General features: G+C 43.8%; 5 non-coding genes across 5 annotated transcripts; all 5 read right to left on the bottom strand.

Moving 5' to 3' along the window:
- Positions 1-4,463: 4,463 nt before the first annotated feature.
- On the bottom strand, positions 4,464-4,536 carry TRNAV-CAC (transfer RNA valine (anticodon CAC)). Its single transcript has one exon. It is a non-coding gene; the product is annotated as a tRNA-Val (tRNA).
- A 6,193-nt stretch (positions 4,537-10,729) lies between these two features.
- TRNAV-CAC (transfer RNA valine (anticodon CAC)) lies at positions 10,730-10,802 on the bottom strand. The gene has a single exon. It is a non-coding gene; the product is annotated as a tRNA-Val (tRNA).
- Positions 10,803-11,570: 768 nt separating this feature from the next.
- On the bottom strand, positions 11,571-11,643 carry TRNAV-UAC (transfer RNA valine (anticodon UAC)). The gene has a single exon. It is a non-coding gene; the product is annotated as a tRNA-Val (tRNA).
- Positions 11,644-20,679: 9,036 nt separating this feature from the next.
- Positions 20,680-20,753, bottom strand: TRNAV-UAC (transfer RNA valine (anticodon UAC)). Its single transcript has one exon. It is a non-coding gene; the product is annotated as a tRNA-Val (tRNA).
- Positions 20,754-23,203: 2,450 nt separating this feature from the next.
- On the bottom strand, positions 23,204-23,276 carry TRNAV-AAC (transfer RNA valine (anticodon AAC)). The gene has a single exon. It is a non-coding gene; the product is annotated as a tRNA-Val (tRNA).
- Positions 23,277-24,239: the final 963 nt, after the last annotated feature.

Genomic DNA, 24,239 nt, shown 5'->3' with positions numbered 1-24,239 from the left:
CACCGCCACTCCCATGCATGCGTGGAGCTCAGCCACCACTAGGCAAACATGGAACAGCCCTGCCGCTACAACAACATGTAGTAGCCCTGCCACCACCACTCTGCAAACCTGGACCATCACTGCCGCCACCAGTCCTCCTGCAAGGACGAGCACTGACAACGAAGAGCAGCAGCAGCAGCCACCTCAGCAGCAGCAGCCACCTCAGCAGCAGCCACCTTAGCAGCAGCAGCAGCCACCTCAGCAGCAGCAGCAACCACCTCAGCAGCAGCAACCACCTCAGCAGCAGCAGCCACCTCAGCAGCAGCCGCCACCTCAGCAGCAGCCGCCACCTCAGCAGCAGCAGCCGCCACCTCAGCAGCAGCAGCAGCCATACCAGCAGACGGGGGACCTACATTCCATATTTGCCCCTAGTTCAAGGCAAAATCTATCAAGGCGGGCATTGGGCCAAAGTCGGTCCAGGCACACAAGCCTACGGCGACATGCCATTACAACTAATGTACCTGAACAGATTTCCTCTCCTCCAAGTGTTCCTAGTTTAATTCCCTTAACTGGACTACCTTCCCCCACAAGTTTTGTTGCCCCTTCCCCTCAAACACCGTCTTCAACTGCAAGTGTTGCATATTCCCTGCACACCCCCAAATTGAAACCATCTGCCCCCAAACGCCGGAAAAAATAATTTTTTGGTTTATTTTTGTGATAAAAAATAAATTTACATTTGTGGTTCACCATTACTAAGTTTCATTAATGTTGTCTGCGCCGCTAACACACACTGATGGGTAAATACATGTTAAAAACCAACCCAAGGCCTACTATACTCATATTTGAAATACCACGGCCTAGTATAGTCATACCAAGGCCTAGTGTAATAACTCTAGTTTTACCAACTAGAATCTGGTTTCATGAAAAAAAAACTGTTGAAACTTATAAGTTTCTTTCTAGTTTCACCAGTTTGTTTTTTGTGAAACAAGATGCTAGTTGTTAAAAATCGAGTTATTACAGTAGGCCTTGGTATGACTATACTAGGCCGTGGTTTTTCACATATGACTATACTAGTAGGCCCAAGGCCTACTATACTCATATTTGAAATACCACGGCCTAGTGTAGTCATTCCAAGGCCTAGTGTAATAACTCTAGTTTTACCAACTAGAATCTGGTTTCATGAAAAACAAACTGTTGAAACTTGTCAAGTTTCACCCGTTTGTTTTTCGTGAAACAAGATCCTAGTTGGCAAAAATCGAGTAGGCCTTGTTATGACTATACTAGGCCGTGGTATTTCACATATGACTATACTAGTAGGCCCAAGGCCTACTATACTCATATTTGAAATACCATGGCCTAGTATAGTCATTCCAAGGCCTATTGTAATAACTTGTAATGGAGCAGATTACATTCATCCACTCAATGCTGACTTGTATTCCCCATGGACTTTCATTGGGGTTGGGTTTTGAGGGTTGTGTTTTGAGAAAATCACATACTTTGTTTTAAACTAGTTGCACAATTTTCTCTTGAAAAAAAATGGTTTCATGATTCATGGCCTGCAGCTTTGCTCGTTCCAATATATTTCACGCAGACTAGCAATGCTGCATTTTAACTCATATGTGTATTTACCTGCCCAGGTGTGTGAACATAAAAAAATTCAGTTATACATGGGAAGTTTTTTATTTAATTGGAGTTTAAAAAATATAGTGCACTCAGTAATGGTGTCAAATAAGGATTTTTATTACCATAAACAAACAAAAACATTACACCATTTCATCTTGCCAGTGCACCCGTCCTACATCAGAAATAAAGTAGGCCGCAAATTGGTCCCTCATTTGGCCAACTTCAACGGATGACCTGAGAGTGTGCTGAGTGAATTCAGGCAATGGGTTAGGAGCATCATCGTCCAGTTCAAAGGTCGGGTGCTCTTTAGCCATCACAAAGTTATGTAGAACCACACAGGCCTTCACCACCTCATCCACTGTTTCAAGTTTAAGATTAATGGCCGTGCCCAGAATTCGCCATCTGGAAACAAGAATCCCAAAAACACACTCGACAGTTCTTCTGGCCCTGGTCAGCCTGTAATTAAATATTTTTTTGGTGTGGTCCAGGTCCCGGCTGGAGTAGGGTTTCAGTAAGTTTCCGCACATTTGAAAAGCCTCATCGCCAACCATTACAAAGGGCAGTGGCGGAGCTTCGGTGTGAGGAAGAGGCCGTGGCATAGGGAAATTAAATTGGTTGCCATACAACCTCCGGCCCATGTCTGAGTTTTTAAAAGCCTGTGAGTCATTACCACGGCCAAATGCTCCAATGTCCACTGCTACAAACATACATCCGGCATCCGCAATCGCAATGAGTACTATTGAAAAGTACTTTTTGTAATTATAGTACTCAGATCCCGTTCTTTGGGGTTTGATGATCCGTATGTGTTTCCCATCAACAGCTCCCAAACAGTTGGGAAAATTGCATACTGTCCAGAATATGTCAGCAATTTCCATCCACTTTTCAGCGGTGGGCAGGGGCATAAATTCTGGGCAAAGAACATTCCAGAGAGCCCGGCAGGTGTCAGCAACAATTCCAGACAAGGTAGAGATTCCAATACGGTACTGGAAGTGTAGTGAAGATAGGGTTTCTCCAGTCGCCAGGAATCTGTGAACAGACAAAGAAGTAAAATTAATATTTATGTATATTATTTTAAAAAACTATAAAATAAAATATTAGTACATTCACGAAAACTAATTACCCAAGGTTTTGAATACTAAATTTAAAAAAAAAACATCAGACCGCACCCCTTGGTTTTTAAAACATACCGTAATGTCACCAGTAGCCGTTCCTCAGGAGGAATCGCACGACGGAGCTGTGTGTCCTGTCTCCTGATGGATTGTTGGACACGAGCAAGCAAATCCATGAAACTTTCGTGGGACATCCTGATATAATCTGTAAATTTCTCCGGGTTTGCCTGTAGCTCGCTGTAGAGGGTGTGGTATGCCCCACGGCTCTCCCGGAGTTCAACAATCGGATGTATCCACATACGCCGCCGTCTTCGCTGCCTCTCTCTCTTCCTTTGTTCATGGCAAGCAACTGCATACGCCTGAGCCATCGCGATGTCCAAATCCAAGTTGAAGTGAAAACTCTTCCAGCGCAGATCCATGGTCACGAGAAGAATCAAGCAAATGTGAAGAATACTGTAGACAGGGTCTATATATTAACATACCGCACCCAAAATGAAGTCCCATTAGTCTTGTGTGTTGTTGAATGGTTGTTTTTTCATTTTTGTGGGGTTTTTCCAAAATCTGTAAAAAAACGCTAACGCACAAAAAACGCATACAAATGCGCAAAAACGCTGCGTTTTTTTCCTGCATGCGCATAAAAATGCTTGAAAAAAACGCAGCGTTTGTATGCATTTGTATGCGTTTTTTTAATGCGTTTTTTTGCGGGAAAAACGCGCTGCAAAAAAAACAAGTGTGAAACTAGCCTTATAGCGTGTTTCTGCCCAGTTTCGAACTGCTGACCTTTCGCGTGTTAGGCGAACGTGATAACCACTACACTACAGAAACCAGTTACTGTGTTCATGACGAGCCATCGAGAACAAAGACTCAACGTCAAAAGCTTTAATATCAACGCCTACTGTCATGCTTCTATCCAGTTTTGAACTGGGGACCATTCGCGTGTGAGGTGACCGTGACAACCACTACACTTCAGAAACTCCATGCAAAGCTAAAGATGTTTAAACATGATGAAATGAACTTGAAAAAGAAAAAAACAGCCAGCCAAAGTCAAGAGGTCTTCCTCTATGTCTGAAGACAGGACAAAGTGCATTTTGCAACACAGGAACCTTTCATTTGTCAGGCTATTGGAAAAAAGAACAAACAGGGAAACAAAACCATGCTCCACAAAACATTCTCATGCCTTTGTCCAAAAGCCAAAAAGAAAAATCACCTAGATGCCTGCTTTCGCACCTTGATCCTATCAGGTGTTACTTGAATTAGGAACACTTAGACACTGTCAAAAACACACATGCTTGCCAAAAGCAAAAACGGGTAGAAATAATCACATTGGTAAAAGTAATGCTCATTTAACCAGCAATAGAATATGCTAACAAAGGCTAATTAAGCCAACAATATACGTTTGTGATCAAAATAAAGAAAAGCCACATGTTTCTGCCCGGGATCAAAACAGGGAACTTTCAGGAGGATGGCAAACAGGACAATCACTACACTATAGTAACCAGACAAGAGCGTTTACTGTGGTCATGGCAAGCATTAAACATCAAGCACTCATTGTCAAAAGCGCAAGTTTGCAAGAGGAACGCTGTGTTTCTGCCCAGTTTCGAACTGAGGACCTTTCACATGTAAAGCGAACGTGATAACTGCTACACTACAGAAACCAACCGATTCAAACAAACAAAAAATGCTGTGGTCATGGCAAGCAATAAAGAACAAGCACTGAAAGTCAAAAAGATCGTTTTCCAAGAGAAAAAGGTTTGTTTCTGCCCAGTTTTGAACTGGGGACCTTTCGCTTGTGAGGCGAACGTGATAACCGCTACACTACAGAAACCGGATGCAAGAGCTTACTGTGGTGACAACAAGCAATCGAGATCAAGAACTGAAAGTCAAAAGCTTGGATACCAAAGGGTAACAACGTGTTTCTGCCCAGTTTCATACTGGGGACTTTTCGTGTGTTAGGCAAACGTGATAACCACTACACTACAGAAACCTGCTGCGGAAGGTTACTGTAGTCATTACGAGCCATCGAGAACAAAGACTCAATGTCAAAAGCTTTAATATCAATGCCTAACGTCATGCTTCTATCCAGTTTCGAACTGGGGACCGTTCACGTGTGAAGTGAACGTGACAACCACTACACTTTAGAAACTCGATGCAAAGATAGAGATGTTTAAACATGCTGAAATGAACTTGAAATAGAAAAAAACAGCCAGCCAAAGTCAAGAGATCTTCCTCTATGTCTGAAGACAGGACAAAGTGCATTTTGAAACACAGGAACCTTTCATTTGTCAGGATATTGGAGAAAAAGAACAAACAGGGAAACAAAACCATGCTCCACAAAACATTGTCATGCCTTTGTCCAAAAGCCAAAAAGAAAAAGCACCTAGATGCCTGCTTTCGCACCTTGATCCTATCAGGTGTTACTTGAATTAGGAACACTTAGACACTGTCAAAAACACACATGCTTGCCAAAAGCAAAAACGGTTAGAAATAATCACATTGGTAAAAGTAATGCTCATTAAACCAGCAATAGAATATGCTAACTAAGGCTAATTAAGGCTACTTTCACACATCAGGTTTTCGGCGACAGGCGCGATCTGGCGTCGTGCCGGAATGCCTGATCCGGCAAATGTTTTGTAAAATCTGAAGTACCGGATCCGGTTTTCTGCCGGATCCGTCTTATTCTTGACAGACAAAACCGGATCCGTCTCATCCGGTTCATCCGTTTTTCTATCCGTTTTTTCGCCGGATCCGGTTTTTAAAATTGACCATTGTGGCCTTCCGAACGGGATTGGCTACTGGAAAACTAGATATAGCATGTTCCTACAGCCCTTCTTTGACAGGTTGTAGAGAAGAAAGTGCAGGTTGGAGAGAAGAGCAAGTTACTGGCGAAGATGGATGTTGTCATTGGAAATATTACCACTAGAAGTTCTGTCACGGTTTCAGGGACAATTTTCCACTATACTTTATGTCACCTCAAGGCAGAGTACACTGGGATGACAGAGTGTGAAAGATTTGTGCCCTAAACTTGTGTACCTTCTGGACCAACAGTATATACCTTTGCCAACCAAAGTTGGCTATCTTGTCATGGTCTTACTATTTTTACCTTTAGGCCACAGGTGTGTACCTGGTTGTGTTTTATGCAAAGTATTTCACCTTTTAACAAAAGTTGTGTACATTGGTAGGAAATCACCAACAATAAACACAACTTTTTAGGTGAAATACTTTGCTTCAAACACAACCAGGAACACAACTGTGGCAAAAAGCTAAAATTTACCCACAGTTATATACCTGGTTTTGAATACCTTTTTACCTTTGAAATACCCTGTATTTAACCTTTTTTTAAAACATAGTTCGCCACAGAAAGAAATGACAGACAACCATTGTGAAACGATAATTTAACTTTTATTTAAATTTTTTTTTTTGTTGTTTTTAAAGTGCAAAAAACTTTTTTAATAAAGGTTTTAAACCCAATGGGCATTTTTATTACAAAAAAAAAACATTACAAATCGGTATACTGTGGGGTGGAAATACTGCTGGAGGGGCTGCGGGACACTTCGACACTGGGTGTGTGGAGATCGGACTGGGATCGTGGTGGGGAAGGAACAGTTAGAGGTGAAGGTGTGGAAAAAGCTACAGAAAGGGTGGACATGTGGGAGGCAGAAGAGGTGGTGGGCGGTGGAGTGGAGGGTTGGGCAGGGACTGTAGGAGCAGATGATGTTGATGGAAAGTTGTATGGGGAAGGAGTTTGGTACGGGGAAGGAGTTTGGTACGGAGAAGGAGTTTGGTACGGGGCAGGTTGCTGGAAGTGGGGAGATGTCCGGTACTGGTGAGGTTGCTGGTATGTAATAGGAGGGGGAGGATGGAAAGTGGCTGGAGGGGGTGCAGATGTAATAGGAGGGGGAGGATGGAAAGTGGCTGGAGGGGGTGCAGATGTAATAGGAGGGGGAGGATGGAAAGTGGCTGGAGGGGGTGCAGGTGGAAGAACTACAGTGGTGGGAGGTGGAGGTTGGGAGGTAACCTGCTGTAGAGCACCGTGGCACGAATGCATTACATGCATCTGCTGGGTAGGAGATAGTGTTGCCATGCGCTCCACAACAGACCTGAAAAAGGTGTGGTTTGGCGAAGATCTTGCTTCTGAATGCATGGTTTGCAGAAGTGTCTTCACCTCCAGAATGCTGGAGTTGATCTGCTGAAAGCCTGCGGAGATTTGCTCTGACAAGACTTTGAGACAGTTCTGGAAAGATGCATTCAGATGCAAGAACTCTTGCGCATAACTCTTTTCCTGACCCCTCTGCCGCTGCCGCCCAGTACCCGCAGGTGTACTAGAGGTGGCAGGGGCAGAAGGGTGGGGTAAAGGGAAAGCGATCTCCTCACCAGCAGCTTCATGTAATGTAGGCGGCCACGATGCTCCTGTGCTGGTGGATGGGACAGATGGGTTGAATGTGTGGGAAGGCTGGGAAGGTGCAGATGTACCGGGGCGGTCGAAGTGTCCCTCGGTGCCGGTCTCCTCAGGGATCGCCTCAGAAGGGTCCAATCGTGCAGGCTCCCGAGTGCTGCTCACCGTGCTGTGTAATAAAGAGAAAAAAAAACAATTAAAATACTGACATGGTATGGCCCTGGCTGAAAAAAAAAGTTACATCTAACATTTTTTTCACATGTGGTGTGTAATATTTACCTTCTGGTGAGCATTGTTTCCCGGAGGAACGACAGGGCTTCTGCGTACTTGTACTTGCTCCTGCGTCCTCCAGATCCACTCGGGGCCCGCATCTCTTTATTGAACTCCTTCTTGAAACGATCCCTCACAGACCGCCACCGATTCACAATTCTGTTCCCTGAAACGAGAAAGGAGTGGTTAGTACACAACATCAGTGTTTCACAAACTCCAGTCCTCATGGTCCCCAGGGGTCATGTTTTCAGGATTTCCATAGTAAATAGAAATCCTGAACACATGATCCGTGGGGACCACGAGGACTGGAGTTCGGGAAACACTGGTTTACATCAAGCAACCGGTACTGTATATACTTACGCTCTTTAATCTGGGCCCGAGCTTCGAGGTCCTCCCAGCGGCCCACAAGGAGAGAACAGATTTTCTCCCAGAGTCGTCGGGTAACAATCAGGTCTGCGTGGCGGCGGTCAGCCATATTCCAGAGCGGCTCCCTTTCTCTGACGAGATCGATGAGGCGGTCCACATCAATCCCTCCATCCTCACCGTCAGAGTCGGGAGCACGCTGTGAAGGCTGTTAAAGAAAAAGACAAAATAACATAATTAGCCTCCACAAAAGAAATGAAATAAAAAGTGCAAAAAAACAAAGCAAAAATATTTATACTTACACGCTGGTGACCGCCGCGTTGCTGTCGCCGACGACCCTGGGAGGCACTGCGAGGACCTCTTGGCCGAGCACCAGATTGGGAAGACTAGAGAAGAAAACAAAAAATGTTATGTGTTTGGATGTAGGCATTTGTTTGCTGTGTGTGGTCTGCAGAACATTGTTTTCTATGTGTTGTGTGTAGTGTGATGTTGTGTTTCTGCGTTTGATGCAAAAAACTTACGAATTGTGAGCCCATTCCAGGTGTCTGTCCACCCCTTCCTTCTTCTTCTGGGAGCTCCTCTTCATCTTGTGCTTCCTGTTTTGAAATAAAAGGCAATGAATAGACATATATTACAGAGATGATGGATTTTGGAAATAAAAACTTACCGTCAAACGCTGACGATGCGAGGGAGGGCTCCCAGAAGAAGATGTGCTGTCCTGTTGATGGCCAGACTCCATGGCTATGGGTATTGCTGCTGCCAGTGATGCCATTTCTGCTGCTGCTGCATCTCTTTGGCGGATGTTGAATAAAGAGAAACAAAGGGCCTATGAATATCTTGATATTCCATGGCCCTAGTTTGGAGGAATGGGGGATTTGATAATTACCATCTCTCATCTGCTTCTGGACTCCCCTCCCGTTGTTCAGCATGCTGCTCCATTTGGGGTGGTGCTGATGGTGCTGCTGCAGATGTCTGCTGCATTCTCCTGCTCCTGATTCTTGGCTTGGGTGGCATGTTGGGTGTGGCTGAGGGTCCCATTGTCTTGCTTTTATATATCTCCTGTGGGCAGAGCTACTGAGCATGCTCAGACAAAAAAACCGGATCCGGCCGCCGGATCAGGCTTTCGCCGAATCCGGCGCATTGCGGCGCTCATAGGCTTTCATTGTGTGAAAAAGCCGGATGCGTCGGATCCGGCGGGTACGGCTTTTTCGCCGGAGACAAAAAACGTTACAGTAGACGTTTTTTCCAGACGCCGGATCGCGACACATTGCGACACATTGCCGAATCCGGCGAAAACCGGATGAAACGCATGGCCATCCGGCGCGATCCGGCGCAAAGGCAAGTCAATGGGGTGGAAACCGGATCCGGCATTGCATTTCGCCGGATCCGGTTTCTGTCAAAAGCGACGGATCGCGCCTGACGGCGAAAACCTGATGTGTGAAAGAGGCCTAAGCCAACAATATACATTTGTGATCAAAATAAAGAAAAGCCACATGTTTCTGCCCGGGATCAAAACAGGGAACTTTCAGGAGGATGGCAAACAGGACAATCACTACACTACAGTAACCAGACAAGAGCGTTTACTGTGGTCATGGCAAGCATTAAAGATCAAGCACTCAATGTCAAAAGCGCTAGTTTGCAAGAGGAACGCTGTGTTTCTGCCCAGTTTCGAACTGAAGACCTTTCACGTGTAAAGCTAACGTGATAACCGCTACACTACTGAAACCAACCGATTCAAACAAACAAAAAATGCTGTGGTCATGGAAAGCAATAAAGAACAAGCACTGAAAGTCAAAAAGATCGTTTTCCAAGAGAAAAAGCTGTGTTTCTGCACAGTTTCGAACTGGGGACCTTTCGCGTGTGAGTCGAACGTGATAACCGCTACACTACAGAAACCGGATGCGGAAGGTTACTGTGGTCATGACGAGCCATCGAGAACAAAGACTCAACGTCAAAAGCTTTAATATCAATGCCTAATGTCATGCTTCTATCCAGTTTCGAACTGAGAACCTTTTGCATGTTAGGCGAACGTGATAACCACTACACTACAGAAACCAGCTGCGGAAGGTTACTGTGGTCATGACGAGCCATCGATAACAAAGACTCAACGTCAAAAGCTTTTATATCAACGCCTAATGTCATGCTTCTATCCAGATTCGAACTGGGGACCGTTCGCGCGTGAGGTGAACGTGACAACCACTACACTTCAGAAACTCCATGCAAAGCTAAAGATGTTTAAACATGCTGAAACGAACTTGAAAAAGAAAAAAACAGCCAGCCAAAGTCAAGAGGTCTTCCTCTATGTCTGAAGACATGACAAAGTGCATTTTGCAACACAGGAACCTTTCATTTGTCAGGCTATTGGAGAAAAAGAACAAACAGGGAAACAAAACCATGCTCCACAAAACATTCTCATGCCTTTGTCCAAAAGCCAAAAAGAAAAAGCACCTAGATGCCTGCTTTCGCACCTTGATCCTATCAGGTGTTATTTGAATTAGGAACACTTAGACACTGTCAAAAACACACATGCTTGCCAAAAGCAAAAACGGGTAGAAATAATCACATTGGTAAAAGTAATGCTCATTAAACCAGCAATAGAATATGCTAACTAAGGCTAATTAAGCCAACAATATACGTTTGTGATCAAAATAAAGAAAAGCCACATGTTTCTGCCCGGAATCAAAACAGGGAACTTTCAGGAGGATGGCAAACAGGACAATCACTACACTACAGTAACCAGACAAGAGCGTTTACTGTGGTCATGGCAAGCATTAAAGATCAAGCACTCATTGTCAAAAGCTCTAGTTTGCAAGAGGAACACAGTGCTTCTGCCCAGTTTCGAACTGAGGACCTTTCGCGTGTAAAGCAAACGTGACAACCGCTACACTACAGAAACCAACCGATTCAAACAAAAAAAAATGCTGTGGTCATGGCAAGCAATAAAGAACAAGCACTGAAAGTCAAAAAGATCGTTTTCCAAGAGAAAAAGCTGTGCTTCTGCCCAGATTCGAACTGGGGACCTTTCGCGTGTGAGGCGAATGTGATAACCTCTACACTACAGAAACCGGCTGCGGAAGGTTACTGTGGTCATGACGAGCCATCGAGAACAAAGACTCAACGTCAAAAGCTTTAATATCAACACCTAATGTCATGCTTTTATCCAGTTTCGAACTGGGGACCGTTCACGTGTGAGGTGAACGGGACAACCACTACACTTCAGAAACTCCATGCAAAGCTAAAGATGTTTAAACATGCTGAAATGAACTTGAAAAAGAAAAAAACATCCAGCCAAAGTCAAGAGGTCTTCCTCTATTTCTGAAGACAGGACAAAGTGCATTTTGCAACACAGGAACCTTTCATTTGTCAGGCTATTGGAGAAAAAGAACAAATAGGAAAACAAAACCATGCTCCACAAAACATTCTCATGCCTTTGTCCAAAAGCCAAAAAGAAAAAGCACCTAGATGCCTGCTTTCGCACCTTGATCCTATCAGGTGTTACTTGAATTAGGAACACTTAGACACTGTCAAAAACACACATGCTTGCCAAAAGCAAAAACGGGTAGAAATAATCACATTGGTAAAAGTAATGCTCATTAAACCAGCAATAGAATATGCTAACTAATGGAAATTAAGCCAACAATATACGTTTGTGATCAAAAAAAAGAAAAGCCACATGTTTCTGCCCGGGATCAAAACAGGGAACTTTCAGGAGGATGGCAAACAGGACAATCACTACACTACAGTAACCAGACAAGAGCGTTTACTGTGGTCATGGCAAGCATTAAAGATCAAGCACTCATTGTCAAAAGCGCTAGTTTGCAAGAGAAACGCTGTGTTTCTGCCCAGTTTCGAACTGAGGACCTTTCGCGTGTAAAGCGAACGTGATAACCGCTACACTACAGAAACCAACCGATTCAAAAAATACAAAAAATGCTGTGGTCATGGCAAGCAATAAAGAACAAGCACTGAAAGTCAAAAAGATCGTTTTCCAAGAGAAAACGGTATGTTTCTGCCCAGTTTCGAACTGACGACCTTTCGCGTGTGAGGCGAATGTGATAACCGCTACACTACAGAAACCAGATGCAAGCGCTTACTGTGGTGACAACAAGCAATCGAGATCAAGAACTGAAAGTCAAAAGCTTGGATACCAAACGGTAACAGCGTGTTTCTGCCCAGTTTCGAACTGGGGACCTTTCTCGTGTTAGGCGAACGTGATAACCACTACACTAAAGAAACCGGCTACGGAAGGTTACTGTGGTCATGACGAGCCATCGAGAACAAAGACTCAACGTCAAAAGCTTTAATATCAACGCCTAATGTTGTCGGGGTCGTAAACGACAATGAATCCTCATTCACCAGTCATTCCAAATCATTGTGCGAGCGCAAAACATCTGGTACCGATTAAGAATGACTCAGACACGCAGCTGATTCAGTCTTAGCTAATGTCCTGCATCCACACCTGTCAGGAGCAGTACAACAACTGGCTTTATTTACAAATACACAATACTATATTGAGTGTTAGGGGAAGGCGTGCATTAGGCGGGGTTTATGCAGTATACATCTAGTGTCCAGTCTCTCTCTGATTCGTCAAAACGTCTCCCGATGGTTACTCCTTCTTCACATTCCTGAGTTATCTTTTTTAGGACAAATGAAACTTAACTTAACTCTTTAGACACTGAATTTAAGTGAAAGTGAACACTGGCAGCCATCTTTAATACAGTTACATTTGCATTAGCAAGCAATTAGGAAAAACTTATTGTTTCACAGTATAAAAATATAAAAGTTATATAAGAAAATATATTTTCACCTTGACAATCCCCCCTAAACACTAAGTTTTTCCCTTAATGAAAGATCCTTCGAGACTGTCCATGTGATGGGAAAAGGGGAGGTGGATTTCTTCATCCAGACACCTCAGAAGCTCTCCCCTAGCGAGAGGCCTCCAGGCAGCTGAACCCTTCACTAACCTCACATGGAGCTCTCCCGCTGTCCCTAAACTAAGTCTCTTAACATCATCTGAGAATGGGGGTTTTGTCTACTCTCTTGAGGGGAATATACTTAGGGATCTCCCCTAGATCAGTACCATCGTACTCTGGTGGGTCTACTTCTTGATTGAGGAAGGTGCCAGTCGGAGTTGCTTTGGCAATAACCTTTTTATACAAGGGAATAACACAACAAAGAGTTATCGATCCAATTACAAGGAGGGCAATCAGTACTATACAAGCTTGTTGAAGGAATCCCTTGAGTCCACCCAACCAGCCGGAAAAGAAAGATGTGTCTACTCCAGCATTAGTTTTCAATTCTGCTGCTAACCCAGTTATCTTTTTAAGGGCTATCATGGTTTTTCCATTCACTCCAGAGTTCTGAGGGATATAGGTACAACACTCCTCTCCCACCATCCCACAAACTCCTCCTTTCTCAGCTAATATCATATCAAGGGCTAGTCGATTTTGGAGTGTCATCCTAGTGTTAGGGCCCAATTCTTCAACTATACCTTGGAAGGCATCTTGGCTGAAATTGACAAACCTTTGTTCACTGTAATATATGTAATTGATCCATTCAACATTTTTATTAATCTGCACCTGTGGGATTATAGAAGCAAAGCCAGCATAGATCTGGTTCTGGGCTTTAAATTGGTCAGGCACCCCCCTTGGCACTCCAATAGCATGAATATATACTAGTGGATCTTCTTCATAACTCATATGGAGCTGATCGAGGCTTCTCCTTTTCCTGGTAGGTTCATCAGGTATCTTTGGATCCCAGGGTAGAATCTTGAACTGCATAGCTAGTTTAACAAGGGTGCATTGGCCTGTCCAGGCATTTGGCAACCTAGGACGGAGCTTACCATCTCCACATAACCAATAAATGTCATACATATATTGTGTATGTTTGATTAACAAGTCAGTATCTAGAGAACTATTCTCTTTGCAGAAACCTGTCTCGAAGATCCCTACTGGTGTACCTGTGGTGTCGTGGGAATTATAGCAGGTGTAATTGTCAGCTAATACAGTTACTTCTCCTGGGACCTTTAGTTTGGGTTCCTTATGAATTAGTGGGACGTAATCTGGGCAATCAGTGGGCTTCAAACCTTTCAACAAATTCATGACACAGGCAGTGGTGTTTAGGTATGCTCTGAGTATTCGACTGGTCATTCGGAATAACAAAGGTAGCTGGAGTCAAACGACCCAGAGTACAAGCACCTTTTACCCCTACTGGCAACCATTTATATGCATTGTCTCCACATACCCAGAACATGTCACTAGGTAGGTCCCATAGGGCTGAATGTTGTAATACCAGTCTATGAACTAAATCTATGAACGCAGATACATTCTGAAGCATACACCAATTTGGAAGTTGTCCTAAAGGGCTACAATACCCTACATCGGGATTTCTACAGGTGGGAGTTCCTTTCTCATATCCAGATGACTCGTTGCAAGGTATATTACCTGAAATATTAAAACAAGTTTCATTATTGCCCTGGGGAAATAAATTGGAATACTCCCAGGACGTGTTATGCAACCTTCTTTCTAGCAGTATTGGTTTGAAGGCATCAGTAGAGTGGGAAGTTACATTAAAACTAACTTGTAGGCCATACATTGGAATTTGCCCCAGGTAGGTTAATCGAGTTCTATTCCTGGGTACCCAAGCCCCCCCTTTATATGCCAGATATTGAAGGTATGTGTTACTTCCTGAAAGATTACCCTGCCACCAAGGGTATCCTACCCATCCCACAATAGGTATTCCAACAGTTGTGTTCCATAACTTCACATTATTTGTGGCATTATTAGCGAGTGTATCAGAACAACTGGTCCAGGCAAATAATTCCTCGGGTGGCACAGGAATAACAAGGAACGGAATACTAGTGGCCGATATTGGTGAATGTGTGCAGATCCAGCAATCTGCTGGAGACTGAGTGTCATTTAACCAATCATTTAGTAATTTTTCATGATGTTGTATAAACTTATTATTCAAGGACATTGGAGAATTTAGATTGTCCCACGCAGCTACCATTATTACAGATAATGCAACAAAACCAAACCAAAACATTATGCACTCTTATGCTTTGTTAACTCCTGTGGCTAGTTTGCAATGTGATGCGTGGATCCAGGTTGGTCGTCCTTCCAACTTAACAGAAGTAGGCGTTGTCAGGAGTACTTGGTAAGGTCCCTGATATCGGGGTTCAAGGGTCTTTCTGGAGTGTTTCTTGACATATACGTAATCACCAGGTTGCAGACAGTGAGTTCCTTCCACACTATCTGGATCTGGAATGGAAGAGAAAACTAGAGAATGCATTTGAGTTAAATGCTTTTGCAACTGGATTACATAACTTGTCAAATTATCCACATTGAGTGTTAAGACCTGTGGGTAGTACAACCCTGTGTTCGGTGGTCTTCCAAACAGTATCTCGAAGGGTGACAGTTTAGTTTTCCCCGTGGGTGTGTACCCTACTGAGAATAATGCTAATGGGAGACACTCTGGCCATGGTTTATGGGTTTGTTCCATGGTTTTCTGTATTTTCAATTTTAGTGTCCCGTTCATTCTCTCTACCTTCCCTGAACTCTGTGGGTGGTAGGGTGTATGAAATGCTTGTTCTACACCTATCATTTGCATTACATTTTGCATTACCTCAGCAGTAAAGTGTGTACCTCTGTCTGATTCAATTGTTTCAGGGACACCGAATCGTGGTACTAGTTCCATCACCAGTTTCTTTGCAGTAGCTCGAGCTGTAGCCGTTTTCACCGGGTAGGCCTCTGGCCATCCAGAGAAGAGATCTACACATACTAGGATATTTGCATACACTCCTACCTTGGTAGCTGTATGTCGTCAATCTGCCGTCTCTGAAACGGGTAGAGAGGCCTAGGTGTCGCTTTCTTAGGGACTTTTACTGTTTTACCTGGGTTGTGCTGTGCACAGATGAGGCATGATTGTACAAGTTTCGCGGCTGCGCAACTGAAGCCAGGAGCGATCCAGAAGGCATCTACCATGGCACACATGTGACTTTTTGAGGTGTGATTGGGGCCATGTGCTGCTTGTGCCATGATTGGGAACAGGGACTTTGGTGGGCACATTTTATCCTTATTCTCCCATACTCCATTTGAGTTCAGCTCAGCTCCCAGTCTCCCTCGGTGTACCTTCTCTGTTTGGGCAGCCTTTTGCTGGAGGGATTTCAGGACATCTAGACCCAATGTGGCTGGAATACGCTGACTCCCCGCCACCGTCCACTGCTCTCTCTAGGCCGCCTTGTGCTATTTTAGCAGCCTCGTTCGCCCTTCTATTGCCCTCTACCTCCATGGAGTCACCTTTGTGTGTGCTTTTACCTTGACAATGCCAACCTGGACTGGTAACATCAATGCCTCCATCAATTGTTTCACCAGCTCTGCATTTTTAATGGGCTTCGAATCTGTGAAAATATTAGCGACTTTACCTGCAGCGGCTCTACACGCCTCAGTGAGTGCCTTCAACTCTGCCTCCTGCGCCGACATGTGAGGAGAGAGTGGCTCCGCTCGGATTACCTCATGTGAGGATACTACTGCATACCCAGTGTAGAATCGTCCATCCTGGTGGTATCTGGGGCCATCTACAAAAAAGAAACTCAAAGTCTGCATTAGGAACAGGTTTTTCATGAATGTGTGCAAACCCAACTGTCTCCTGACTCATCAGTTCTATGCAGACATGTTCATGCGTCATGTCAAAGTATCCTTCCTCACTTGCTAATACGGTCACCAATTCCCCCTTTTCTGAATCCACAGGCAGGAGGGTGGCTGGATTCAGAACGTTACATCTTTTGAGGAGTGACATACTCAGGAATTAGTAGAGCACACTCAAGTCGGAGCTGTCTGGCCATAGACAGATGTTTTGGTTGAACTTGTAGGAGTATGGCATGGATGTCATGTGGGGAATAGATTGTCAAAAGAAACGTCAGTGTCATCTCACATGCCTTCCCTATTACGTCTCCACTTTTTTCCTTGTGCTCCAGCATACATGACAGGTCGTTTTATTATCCTTGTTTGCTCAATTTCTTTAGCTACCTTAAGGAGATCTTTCGGATCTACATGTCTCCATTCAGGTCTGGCTGTCTGTACTGCGTCTCGTAAGTCTTTGTTCATACCGTCAATGAATGCATCCACCAGTATTCTAACATCAAGTGGATTTATGCAAATGTACCCCATGTCTGCCCATTTCAGCTGTAACCGTCCAAGGTATATCTCTACACTCTCTCCTCTTTGCTGTGTCACATTAGTCAGGAGTACAGACTGCTCTGATTGTTCCACTGCAGCCCATTGTCTTAGTGACTCACAGTACGTCTCCCCAGATCGTGCAGATTTATCATCCATGCCCCAAGCCTGATTCTTTGTCACATCTGTGTGTCTGTAAAACGGGAATGGTTGGTCTTCAGGGGCAGGCAGCTGCTTCAGCAAAGCTAGCTGGTCAGAGGGGCTCCAGGGATAATACACCTGTATCTTTCTTATTCTAGTCACACTTCTAGGTCCTGATGGGGTTGGTCGTCTGATGTCTACTGTCAGCTTACTCCTCAAGGGCCAATGTCCCCACTACCCACTATCCACACTATTATGTCAGCTTCTTATGATCTTGTCTGGATAGGATTTAGTGCAATTCGCTTAGGTCAGTAGCACAGGTCACACAAGTAGCTATTCAGTCTGGGTTTGTCTGAGTCTGACCACAGTGTTTACAAGTCCATCTGTTTTGTCTGGGTCTCTGGTTACACTTTGTCAATCAAACATTCATAATACACCTTCCACACTGCTGCACATTCTCAAGCATCATTTATTCACTTGCTGTTTTCTTCCCTTGTCTGTGCCTTTTTGTACATCCAAACATTCACACTCTGATATTTTTGCCTTTTTCAATGTTTGTCCCACTTGTTTTACTGCTTCCTTCCTTCTCTGTCTTTTGTAATTTGACACAATTTGCTATACAAATCAATCACACAACTAGAAGCAGGTTCAAACACATTAATGACCAAGCAATCACTTACAATTCCCTTCTAAATTAGGCACCATATCTTACTTTTAACTTCCAATCTTCAATTAAGTACTGTTGCTTTAAAATGCACAAATCTTTCAGCGCATACCTTACGGATAGAATTACAGAGAATTTTGAGCACAGCTCACACTCAGCAGAGATAAGAGCGAAGGGAGAAGAAAAACTACGCAGCGCCATCCTTCCCCCCTCCCGTCAGAATGCAGCGTCGTCCTTCACAGAATTCTGTAGTTCTTTAGACTTATCAAAATCAATTTCTACAAAGAAACTCAAAATCACGGGATTTCACTGTAAGAGCAGATAACTGTATAATGAGATTAACCATGCCTTGCCCTTTTTCTGGCCAAATGCATTCAGGAAACTTTACAATGTAATGCCACATATAACACGAACTATATCATTACTCAATTCATTCAGTCTCAGATGTAGATTTGAAATATCTATAACGCATCTGTCCGGGATTCCACCACAACTAGAAAGGTCACAAATCTCTTGACACAAAAATGATGTGTGATGATTCATTCATACGTGCTCATTCACTGATTTTTTTTTATTTTTTTTTTTTTACTCATCTCTCATCTTATTCAGAGGTTCTCATAGACATATATACAAGGATTCACACAGCCTGCCTATCTTGCACTTTGGATTTGATTAATACTTTTTCCAGGTTCTTTGCTGCACTACTTCCATATCTATCCTCAATTATATCACATAACCGGTCTCCTTCTTCAGGTGTCTTTCCCTGACTGTTCCCCATCAATCTCTTTCCATCCTTCATTCTTCAAGCCTCGCGCAACTCGCAGATGAGCTTGTGCTTGTTCTAACAATCCTTTATCTTTCAACATGCCTCGTTTGTTCTCTATGAGATTATGCCACATAGCCGGCTGTAATCTCCCTGACGAGGGCAATCCTACATGCTTATACAATCTCTCAACATTCTTGACTGCCTTCTTGCCTTCCCGTGATGCTACTATTGCCTTGACCTCCACAGCATCCTCATCTAACTTGTGGGGCACAGACTTCTTCTGCTTTAAGATACGCAGCATGACTCTTACAGAATACTATGGTTCTCTGCAGAAAAACCACTGGTAGCGATATCAACACTGATGTTCCACAGTACAGAGCCTCACGTTCGACGTACTAGGAAAAGAGCCTCGCGCTCAATATTTCCTTTCCCTAACCTTGAACAGCAGTGATTAACAGATTATCCTGCCACGATATTCCAACAGTTGGGAGGCGGTCTCCTAGTGAGAGCCCTCCACAGAAATACAGGTGGTCCCTTCTCGGGACGTCTTAATTACCTAGCTGGTACAATATCACAGAGGCTGCGTCTCCTATCCCTTCCTCTAGGTTGCCCCACAATCTGCAACTAGCTCAATTTATCACTCCACTTCACTACTAGACAATAGTCACGGGTAGGGTGGTTGAATGGAGTACAATGACCGGTGGAGGAGGTGTGGTGTACACGAGGACGCGCAGAATGCAACGTCTCTCAGTTGCTGGTTCAGAGCGTGGCACAGGATCGCACTCGGTCTCACCACTCGACCGGTCACCCCTCAGACCCAAGGAGACCACAGACAAACCAATAACGGCTGAGACACTAGCAAGTGTGACACATACAGTGTATATGATCTCACTTACCGTGTTTTGGAGGGTGATCAGTCCTCGAGGTCAGCCACTACAGGTATCATCCACAGACATCCAAGCATGGGTCCAGAGGAGCCTCGGATCACTGTCCACGCCCCCCGTTGGGCTCCAAATTGTCGGGGTCGTAAACGACAATGAATCCTCATTCACCAGTCATTCCAAATCATTGTGCGAGCGCAAAACATCTGGTACCGATTAAGAATGACTCAGACACGCAGCTGATTCAGTCTTAGCTAATGTCCCGCATCCACACCTGTCAGGGGCAGTACAACAACTGGCTTTATTTACAAATACACAATACTATATTGAGTGTTAGGGGAAGGCGTGCATTAGGCGGGGTTTATGCAGTATACATCTAGTGTCCAGTCTCTCTCTGATTCGTCAAAACGTCTCCCGATGGTTACTCCTTCTTCACATTCCTGAGTTATCTTTTTTAGGAGAAATGAAACTTAACTTAACTCTTTAGACACTGAATTTAAGTGAAAGTGAACACTGGCAGCCATCTTTAATACAGTTACATTTGCATTAGCAAGCAATTAGGAAAAACTTATTGTTTCACAGTATAAAAATATAAAAGTTATATAAGAAAATATATTTTCACCTTGACAATGTCATGCTTCTATCCAGTTTCGAACTGGGGACCGTTCGCGTGTGAGGTGAACGTGACAACCACTACACTACAGAAACTTCATGCAAAGCTAAAGATGTTTAAACATGCTGAAATGAACTTGAAAAAGAAAAAAACAGCCAGCCAAAGTCAAGAGGTCTTCCTCTATGTCTGAAGACAGGACAAAGTGCATTTTGCAACACAGGAACCTTTCATTTGTCAGGCTATTGGAGAAAAAGAACAAACAGGGAAACAAAGCCATGCTCCACAAAACATTCTCATGCCTTTGTCCAAAAGCCAAAAAGAAAAAGCACCTAGATGCCTGCTTTCTCACCTTGATCCTATCAGGTGTCACTTGAATTAGGAACACTTAGACACTGTCAAAAATACACATGCTTGCCAAAAGCAAAAAAGGGTAGAAATAATCACATTGGTAAAAGTAATGCTCATTAAACCAGCAACAGAATATGCTAACTAAGGCTAATTAAGCCAACAATATACGTTTGTGATCAAAATAAAGAAAAGCCACATGTTTCTGCCCGGGATCAAAACAGGGAACTTTCAGGAGGATGGCAAAATGGACAATCACTACACTACAGTAACCAGACAAGAGCGTTTACTGTGGTCATGGCAAGGATTAAAGATCAAGCACTCATTGTCAAAAGCGCTAGTTTGCAAGAGGAACGCTGTGTTTCTGCCCAGTTTCGAACTGGGGACCTTTCGCGTGTAAAGCGAACGTGATAACCGCTACACTACAGAAAGCGGATGCAAGCGCTTACTGTGGTGACAACAAGCAATCGAGATCAAGAACTGAAAGTCAAAAGCTTGGATACCAAAGTGTAACAGCGTGTTTCTGCCCAGTTTCGAACTGGGTACCCTTCGCGTGTTAGGCGAACGTGATAACCACTACACTACTGAAACCGGCTGTGGAAGGTTACTGTGGTCATGACGAGCCATCGAGAACAAAGACTTAACGTCAAAAGCTTTAATATCAACGCCTAATGTCATGCTTCTATCCAGTTTCGAACTGGGGACCATTAGCTTGTGAGGTGAACGTGACAACCACTACACTTCAGAAACTCCATGCAAAGCTAAAGATGTTTAAACATGCTGAAATGAACTTGAAAAAGAAAAAAACATCCAGCCAAAGTGAAGAGGTCTTCCTCTATGTCTGAAGACAGGACAAAGTGCATTTTGCAACACAGGAACCTTTCATTTGTCAGGCTATTGGAGAAAAAGAATAAACAGGGAAACAAAACCATGCTCCACAAAACATTCTCATGCCTTTGTCCAAAAGCCAAAAAGAAAAAGCACCTAGATGCCTGCTTTCGCACCTTGATCCTATCAGGTGTTACTTGAATTAGGAATACTTAGGCTGGTTTCACATTTGCGTTTTTTAGCGCTGGAAAAAAACGCATACCTGCGCATGCGTTTTTTCCCCTATATTTAACATGGGTGCGCATACCTGCGCGCTGGTAAGCGCATGTATGCGATTTTCATGCGCTGCGTTTTTTTGGGGTGTGTGTTGGTATTTTCCAGACGCAGCATGTTGCATTTTTTGGCCCTGCAAAAAAGCGCATGCGCACATATGCGCACGTTTTGCGCTAGAAATGGCCATTATAGCCTATGGATGCGCATATGTGCGCACTGGCATGCTCATGTATGCGTTTTTTTGCATATGCGTTTTTTTTTTTAACCATGGAATTTAGGGGTTTGGGTTAGAGTTAGGGTTAGTTAAGGGGGTTTAGGGTTAGGGTTAGGGTCAGGGTCAGGGTTAGGGTTGGGGTTTGGGTCAGGGTTAGGGTTAAGTATGGTTTGGTTAAGGGTTAGGGTCAGGGTTACGGTCAGGATTAGGGTTAAGTATGGTTTGGTTAAGGGTTAGGGTCAGGGTTAGGGTTAGGGTTAGGGTCAGGGTTAGGGTTAGGGTTGGGGTCAGGGTTAGGGTTAGGGTCAGGGTTAGGGTTAAGTATGGTTTTGTTAAGGGTTAGGGTCAGGGTTAGGGTCAGGATTAGGGTTAAGTATGGTTTTGTTAAGGGTTAGGGTCAGGGTTAGGGTTAGGGTTAGGGTCAGGGTTAGGGTTAGGGTTAGGGTCAGGGTTAGGGTTAAGTATGGTTTTGTTAAGGGTTAGGGTCAGGGTTAGGGTTAGGGTTAGGGTTAGGGTCAGGGTTAGGGTTAGGGTTAGGGTCACGGTTAGGGTTAGGGTTAGGGTTAGTTAGGGTTTAGGGTTTGGGTTAGGGTTAAGTATGATTTGGTTAAGGGTTAGGGTCAGGGTTAGGGTTAGGGTTAGGGTCAGGGTTAGGGTTAGTGTTAGGGTCAGGGTTAGGGTTAGTAAAGTCATGGTTTGGGTAGTTTGAGGGGCCACCTAAAAATGTTGGAAAAAAATGCAAACGCGGTAAAAACGCACTAAAAACGCATACAAACGCATAAAAACGCTGCGTTTTTTTCATGCATGCTCATAAAAATGTTTGAAAAAAACGCAGCAGTTGTATGCTTATGTATGCGTTTTTTCAATGCGTTTTTTGGCGGGAAAAACGCGCTGCAAAAAAAAGCAAGTGTGAAACTAGCCTAACACACTGTCAAAAACACACATGCTTGCCAAAAGCAAAAACGGGTAGAAATAATCACATTGGTAAAAGTAATGCTCATTAAACCAGCAATAGAATATGCTAACTAAGGCTAATTAAGCCAACAATATACGTTTGTGATCAAAATAAAGAAAAGCCACATGTTTCTGCCCGGGATCAAAACAGGGAACTTTCAGGAGGATGTCAAACAGGACAATCACTACACTACAGTAACCAGACAAGAGCGTTTACTGTGGTCATGGCAAGCATTAAAGATCAAGCACTCATTGTCAAAAGCGCTAGTTTGCAAGAGGAACGCTGTGTTTCTGCCCAGTTTCGAAATGAGGACCTTTCACATGTAAAGCGAACGTGATAACCGCTACACTACAGAAACCAACCGATTCAAACAAACAAAAAATGCTGTGGTCATGGCAAGCAATAAAGAACAAGCACTGACAGTCAAAAAGATCGTTTTCCAAGAGAAACGCTGTGATTCTGCCCAGTTTTGAACTGGGGACCTTTTGCGTGTGAGGCGAACGTGATAACCGCTACACTACAGAAACGAGATGCAAGCGCTTACTGTGGAGACAACAAGCAATCGAGATCAAGAACTGAAAGTCAAAAGCTTGGATACCAAAGGGTAACAGCGTGTTTCTGCCCAGTTTCGAACTGGGGACCTTTCGCGTGTTAGGCGAAAGTGATAACCACTACACTACAGAAACCGGCTGTGGAAGGTTACTGTGGTCATGACGAGCCATCGAGAACAAAGACTCAATGTCAAAAGCTTTAATATCAACGCCTAATATCATGCTTCTATCCAGTTTCGAACTGGGGACCATTCGCGTGTGAGGTGAACGTGACAACCACTACACTTCAAAAACTCCATGCAATGCTAAAGATGTTTAAACATGCTGAAATGAACTTGAAAAAGAAAAAAACAGCCAGCCAAAGTCAAGAGGTCTTCCTCTATGTCTGAAGACAGGACAAAGTGCATTTTGCAACACAGGAACCTTTTATTTGTCAGGATATTGGAGAAAAAGAACAAACAGGGAAACAAAACCATGCTCCACAAAACATTCTCATGCCTTTGTCCAAAAGCCAAAAAGAAAAAGCACCTAGATGCCTGCTTTCGCACCTTGATCCTATCAGGTGTTACTTGAATTAGGAACACTTAGACACTGTCAAAAACACACATGCTTGCCAAAAGCAAAAACGGGTAGAAATAATCACATTGGTAAAAGTAATGCTCATTAAACCAGCAATAGAATATGCTAACTAAGGCTAATTAAGCCAACAATATACGTTTGTGATCAAAATAAAGAAAAGCCACATGTTTCTGCCCGGGATCAAAACAGGGAACTTTCAGGAGCATGGCAAACAGGAATCATAGAATCATAGAATCATAGAATCGTAGAGTTGGAAGGGACCTCCTGGGCCATCTGGTCCAACCCCCTGCTCAAAGCAGGATTCGCTAAATCATCCCAGTCAGATGTCTGTCCAGCCTCTGTTTGAAGACTTCCATTGAAGGAGAACTCACCACTTCTCGTGGCAGCCTGTTCCACTCATTGATCACTCTAACTGTCAAAAAGTTTTTTCTAATATCTAATCTGTGTCTCCTCCCATTCAGTTTCATCCCATTGCTTCTAGTCTTTCCTTGTGCAAATGAGAATAAAGTTGATCCTTCT

Source organism: Dendrobates tinctorius, unplaced genomic scaffold (assembly GCF_039654945.1).
Source record: "Dendrobates tinctorius isolate UK_male_01 unplaced genomic scaffold, ASM3965494v1 ptg000432c, whole genome shotgun sequence".
Taxonomy (NCBI): domain Eukaryota; kingdom Metazoa; phylum Chordata; class Amphibia; order Anura; family Dendrobatidae; genus Dendrobates; species Dendrobates tinctorius.
Note: the sequence above shows the minus strand (reverse complement) of the source record. Positions and strands in the feature narration are given on the sequence as shown.